Source organism: Coregonus lavaretus (assembly GCF_964263955.1).
Source record: "Coregonus lavaretus genome assembly, chromosome: 2".
NCBI lineage: Eukaryota > Metazoa > Chordata > Actinopteri > Salmoniformes > Salmonidae > Coregonus > Coregonus lavaretus.
The window spans coordinates 70800780-70807684 of record NC_139989.1 but is presented as its reverse complement, the minus strand read 5'-3'; the positions used below and the strand labels follow the sequence as shown (position 1 = coordinate 70807684).

Genomic DNA, 6905 nt, shown 5'->3' with positions numbered 1-6905 from the left:
ACTGGCTATAGGGTGAATGCACAAATTTGTAAGTCGCTCTGGATAAGAGCGTCTGCTAAATGACGTAAATGTGCCCTTGAGCAAGGCACTTAACCCTAATTGCTCCTGTAAGTCGCTCTGGAAAAGAGCGTCTGCTAAATGACTAAAATGTAAATGTCTATGTAAATGTTACTTAGCACTATCATGTTTTTCCATTTAAAGCCAAAGTGATGACATTGGATGTTCAGTTCAGATAATGTTATTTGTAGAGTTTACAGTACTATACTTTTATAACAGTATATATCTTTGAAGGTGTTAAGATTGCTTACTGTGCTTACTGTGAAAAGATTGCTATTGTGATTGCAGTTGCATAAGGTTTGCACTGATCGGTTAGCCTAATAAGCTAACCGGATACTGCATTAGTAAGAACATGAGCACGATATGACTAAAGGCAGACTAATACCATTTGATATATCCTAATTCAATTCAAATCAAGTATTAGTCTTTTCTGTATTTGTCTCGCTGACTTTTTGTCATCCAATGTAGATGTTTTCTAGTTGAGGAGCACATGGGCAATTGAAGAGCATGTCAAAACGAAGAGCCAGACTTAGTCCTGATGCTGAGGCTATTCATTTTATTATTTCTGGAAGTGACAAGCCTTGTTATAAAGTCAAATGGATCAATGACTATAAAGGTATGTTATACACACACGCTACACTTATTGGGTCATACCATATTGGGATGTCATTTGAAACATGACATCCCAATATGGGGCGGCAGGTAGCTTAGTGGTTAAGAGCGTTGTGCCAGTAATCGAAAGGTCGCTGGTTCTAATCCCCGAGCCGACTAGGTGAAAAATCTGTTGATGTGTCCTTGAGCAAGGCACTTAACCCTAAATGCTCCTGTAAGTCGCTCTGGATAAGAGCGTCTGCTAAATGACTAAAATGTAAATGTAAACAAATTCAATTCTTACACAAGTGAAAAAATCACTGCGTACCGCTGCATTAGACACATACGGCTTTAACATCCAATTTCAGAAGTTATGTTGTGATTCTTTTGCAAGCAGTTGGGGGATGGGGAAAAATATTCAAGATTTATGAACTACACCTCCCAACTTCTATTAGAATGTGTGATATTGGTGGTAATTTCCTTGGCCAGTCGGCAGACCGTTCGTGCTATGTGTGAAAGCCGGTAATGTGATTTAAATTCAAAAAATGTTTTTAACATTTGATCATAACAACCCCATCAATAAACGGAATGTAAAAGCATTTAAATGATAAAAATGTACAATACATGTGAATGATGCGTATCAGCGCGTAGAACAAAGACGGCACCATTCAAGTTAACAGCGAAAATGCACCGCCGAGTAGGCCTACCGACAGAGAATCATGTTCACAACACGAGTGGGTGCGTAATCCCAGCCTGTGTGATTTGGGACTTTTTTGTGTACGCTAATGTCCTTAAATACAAAGTCTGCAATAAAGCGGTCTAAAGCGGGGAGTCAAAGGCAGACTCAGCGGTGCAAGTCACTGCAGGTCTAGCGGTGATAACTGCTGGAACCTTACCTGGGATCACATCTCTTTTTGCCCCGCTTTAACGCCTTTGTTTCGGCTTTTCCGTTTTTAGCTGTAGATCTGTCATTAAATCCAACATAAAATACGTCTCCTCGTGATTTTCATAGTTTTCAGACCAAATTTATTTTTAATGTTGGCACCTTTTTGGGTCCTTACCAGTTTGCACCCCTGCAATGGATCTTTCCCCTAAATATTAAATCCTACACATTGATAAGCAGGCTAAATGGGTCTGATCATCTGCAATTCATTAACCTAATTTGAACTGGATTACTTGATACTAAGTTCTTAACTTTGTTGTATCAGGACGTGGTGTATTTGTCTCAGCACCAATTGAAAAGGGATCCTTTGTCCTCGAGTACCGTGGGGAGTTTATATCGCAATATGAACGGGACAAGAGGCAGGGGAAGTATACGGAAAAGCAAAATGCTTTCTTGTTTGATTTTGAATGGAACAATGGCTCATGGTGGTAAGTAAAGCCCTATAAGACATCAGTTAATCTCTATACGTTTATATGTTTTGTGGAGAAAACGTAAATCTGTTTCCCTCTTCAATTTTAGCATAGATGCATCCTGCGAAGACGGTTCACTGGGGCGGCTGGTAAATGATGCCCACAGGTCACCAAATTGCAAAATGAAAAAGATGACAGTCCAATGTAAACCTCATCTTTGCTTGTTTGCTATTGAAAACATTCAAGCAGAGAGTGAAATAACCTATGATTATGGAGAATCTCAGTGGCCATGGCGTGCTCTGGTAAGTACATCTGCTTTAATATATTATAATGTATAGGATCTGTCAAAGAATTATAAAATATATAAATACATGTCCATTCTTGCATGTATTTTGTCACCGCTTTATATACACTGCTCAAAAAAATAAAGGGAACACTTAAACAACACAATGTAACTCCAAGTCAATCACACTTCTGTGAAATCAAACTGTCCACTTAGGAAGCAACACTGATTGACAATACATTTCACATGCTGTTGTGCAAATGGAATAGACAACAGGTGGAAATTATAGGCAATTAGCAAGACACCCCCAATAAAGAAGTGGTTCTGCAGGTGGTGACCACAGACCACTTCTCAGTTCCTATGCTTCCTGGCTGATGTTTTGGTCACTTTTGAATGCTGGCGGTGCTTTCACTCTAGTGGTAGCATGAGACGGAGTCTACAACCCACACAAGTGGCTCAGGTAGTGCAGCTCATCCAGGATGGCACATCAAAGCGAGCTGTGGCAAGAAGGTTTGCTGTGTCTGTCAGCGTAGTGTCCAGAGCATGGAGGCGCTTCCAGGAGACAGGCCAGTACATCAGGAGACGTGGAGGAGGCCGTAGGAGGGCAACAACCCAGCAGCAGGACCTCTACCTCCGCCTTTGTGCAAGGAGGAGCAGGAGGAGCACTGCCAGAGCCCTGCAAAATGACCTCCAGCAGGCCACAAATGTGCATGTGTCTGCTCAAACGGTCAGAAACAGACTCCATGAGGGTGGTATGAGGGCCCGACGTCCACAGGTGGGGGTTGTGCTTACAGCCCAACACCGTGCAGGACGTTTAGCATTTGCCAGAGAACACCAAGATTGGCAAATTCGCCACTGGCGCCCTGTGCTCTCGCAGGTTCACACTGAGCACAGGTGACAGACGTGACAGAGTCTGGAGACGCCGTGGAGAACGTCCTGCTGCCTGCAACATCCTCCAGCATGACCGGTTTGGCGGTGGGTCAGTCATGGTGTGGGGTGGCATTTCTTTGGGGGGCCGCACAGCCCTCCATGTGCTCGCCAGAGGTAACCTGACTGCCATTAGGTACTGAGATGAGATCCTCAGACCCCTTGTGAGACCATATGCTGGTGCGGTTGGCCCTGGGTTCCTCCTAATGCAAGACAATGCTAGACCTCATGTGGCTGGAGTGTGTCAGCAGTTCCTGCAAGAGGAAGGCATTGATAATATGGACTGGCCCGCCCGTTCCCCAGACCTGAATCCAATTGAGCACATCTGTGACATCATGTCTCGCTCCATCCACCAACGCCACGTTGCACCACAGACTGTCCAGGAGTTGGCGAATGCTTTAGTCCAGGTCTGGGAGGAGATCCCTCAGGAGACCATCCGCCACCTCATCAGGAGCATGCCCAGGCATTGTAGGGAGGTCATACAGGCACGTGGAGGCCACACACACTACTGAGCCTCATTTTGACTTGTTTTAAGGACATTACATCAAAGTTGGATCAGCCTGTAGTGTGGTTTTCCACTTTAATTTTGAGGGTGAATCCAAATCCAGACCTCCATGGTTTGATAAATTTGATTTCCATTGATAATTTTTGTGTGATTTTGTTGTCAGCACATTCAACTATGTAAAGAAAAAAGTATTTAATATGATTATTTCATTCATTCAGATCTAGGATGTGTTGTTTAAGTGTTCCCTATATTTTTTAAAGCAGTGTATATACACTGATGATTTTCTCAATTTTAATTAAATAGATTATAATACAGAATATTTATTGTTGTATTTTGTTGCAGACACCAAGTGACAAGATCCCAGCTCAACCTTCAGCAGACCCAGAAGTGAGACAGAAACCCACTTCATCCTTCCAACAGGTTATTACACATTTATTGTACATCTTTTCTATTTAAATTAAATTAATGTCTCAGTTCATTCCAATATATAAATTAAATGCCTTTTTACTGTATTACAACCAACTTTTTTTGTAAAATGTTCACAATATCAACATCCCGTAACTTGTTTCGATATCATAGCGTAAACAAAATTAGCCCGACCATTTGACAGAACTAACCGCCCCTCAAAACATAAAATTAATCTTTATTCTCTCTAATGCCTATATTTTTTGGGGGGGGAGGGCAATGTTTTTGCCCATTTAACATACAGTGAGGGAAAAAAGTATTTGATCCCCTGCTGATTTTGTACGTTTGCCCACTGACAAAGAAATGATCAGTCTATAATTGTAATGGTAGGTTTATTTGAACAGTGAGAGACAGAATAACAACAAAAAAATCCAGAAAAACGCATGTCAAAAATGTTATAAATTCGTTTGCATTTTTAATGAGGGAAATACGTATTTGACCTCCTCTCAATCAGAAAGATTTCTGGCTCCCAGGTGTCTTTTATACAGGTAACGAGCTGAGATTAGGATCACACTGTTAAAGGGAGTGCTCCTAATCTCAGCTTGTTACCTGTATAAAAGACACCTGTCCACAGAAGCAATCAATCAATCAGATTCCAAACTCTCCACCATGGCCAAGACCAAAGAGCACTCCAAGGATGTCAGGGACAAGATTGTAGACCTACACAAGGCTGGAATGGGCTACAAGACCATCGCTAGCAGCTTGGTGAGAAGGTGACAACAGTTGGTGTGATTATTCGCAAATGGAAGTAACACAAAATATCTGTCAATCTCCCTCGGCCTGGGGCTCCATGCAAGATCTCACCTTGTGGAGTTGCAATGATCATGAGAATGGTGAGGAATGAGTCCGGAACTACACGGGAGGATCTTGTCAATGATCTCAAGGCAGCTGGGACCATAGTCACCAAGAAAACAATTGATAACACACTACGCCGTGAAGGACTGCAGCGCACGCAAGGTCCCCCTGCTCAAGAAAGCACATATACAGGCCCGTCTGAAGTTTGCCAATGAACATCTCAATGATTCAGAGGAGAACTGGGTGAAAGTGTTGTGGTCAGATGAGACCAAAATGGAGCTCTTTGGCATCAACTCAATTCGCCGTGTTTGGAGGAGGAGGAATGCTGCCTATGACCCCATGAACACCATCCCCACCATCAAACATGGAGGTGGAAACATTATGCTTTGCGGGTGTTTTTCTGCTAAGGGGACAGGACAACTTCACCACATCAAAAGGAAGATGGACGGGGCCATGTACCGTCAAATCTTGGGTGAGAACCTCCTTCCCTCAGCCAGGGCATTAAAAATGGGTCGTGGATGGGTATTCCAGCATGACAATGACCCAAAACACACGGCCAAGGCAACAAAGGATTGGCTCAAGAAGAAGCACATTAAGGTCCTGGAGTGGCCTAGCCAGTCTCCAGACCTTAATCCCATAGAAAATCTGTGGAGGGAGCTGAAGGTTCGAGTTGCCAAACGTCAGGCTCGAAACCTTAATGACTTGGAGAAGATCTGCAAAGAGGAGTGAGACAAAATCCCTCCTGAGATGTGTGCAAACCTGGTGGCCAACTACAAGAAACGTCTGACCTCTGTGATTGCCAACAAGGGTTTTGCCACCAAATACTAAGTCATGTTTTGCAGAGGTGTCAAATACTTATTTCTCTCATTAAAATGCAAATCAATTTATAACATTTTTGACATGCGTTTTTCTGGATTTTTTTGTTTGTTATTCTGTCTCTCACTGTTCAAATAAACTTACCATTAAAATTACAGACTGATCATGTCTTTATCAGTGGGCAAACGTACAAAATCAGCAGGGGATCAAATACTTTTTTCCCTCACTGTACTTATCAATTTGCGTGATTTAATTTATATGGCAGTAGATCCATTTACATTACTTTTAAGGTTGTGAGCTTTATTTGACCACTAAATGATAACTCAAAGTCAGGAACCTTGACTCTAGATGTGTTCAGTCGTCATGTCCTCATTTCGTACTTAGTCTGTTCAAGACGTAAATGTGTTTCAGATGACGTCCCGATATGGTATGACCCAACCAGAGTAGAGTGTGTGTTTTACACGGTCCTCATATAGTTGGTTAGCAGATATTGTACAGTTTTAACCATTTCTATAGAGTCTTGCATAAAAAGCCCAGATCCACATATGAATTATCTTTCCTAACATCTGTGGTCAGTGCAGCCCTTGACCTCAGCAATGAGTCTCACCCCAAAGGCGATTATGATAGACAGGTGGTAGGAAAATATTGTGACTGAACTGAGTATGATCATTAGTTTACTAATTAGATTTGATCTATATTATAAAACAAAAAAATTTGACATGTTTTTGTTGTATTTTGTTGCAGACACCAAGTGACAAGATCCCAGCTCAACCTTCAGCAGACCCAGAAGTGAGACAGAAATCCACTTCATCCTTCCAACAGGTTATTACACATTTATTGTAGATATTTTCTATTTAAATTAAATTGATGTCTCAGTTCATTCCAATATATAAATTACATGGCTTTTTACTGTATTACAACCAACTTTTTGTGTAAAATGTTCACAATATCAACATCCCGTAACTTGTTTCGATATCATTGCATAAACAAAATAAGCCCGACCATTTGACAGAACTAACCGCCCCTCAAAACATAAAATTAATCTTAATCTCTCTAATGCCTATGTTTGTTTATTTTTTGGGCAATGTTTTTGCCCATTTAACATACTTCTTA

General features: G+C 41.6%; 1 long non-coding RNA gene across 1 annotated transcript; it reads left to right on the top strand.

Annotated features, from left to right (window-relative positions):
* Positions 1 to 642: 642 nt before the first annotated feature.
* On the top strand, positions 643 to 6601 carry LOC311142606. The gene is made up of 3 exons (XR_014614350.1): positions 643 to 673; positions 4059 to 4136; positions 6537 to 6601. It is a non-coding gene; the product is annotated as an uncharacterized lncRNA (long non-coding RNA).
* The last annotated feature ends 304 nt before the right edge of the window (positions 6602 to 6905 follow it).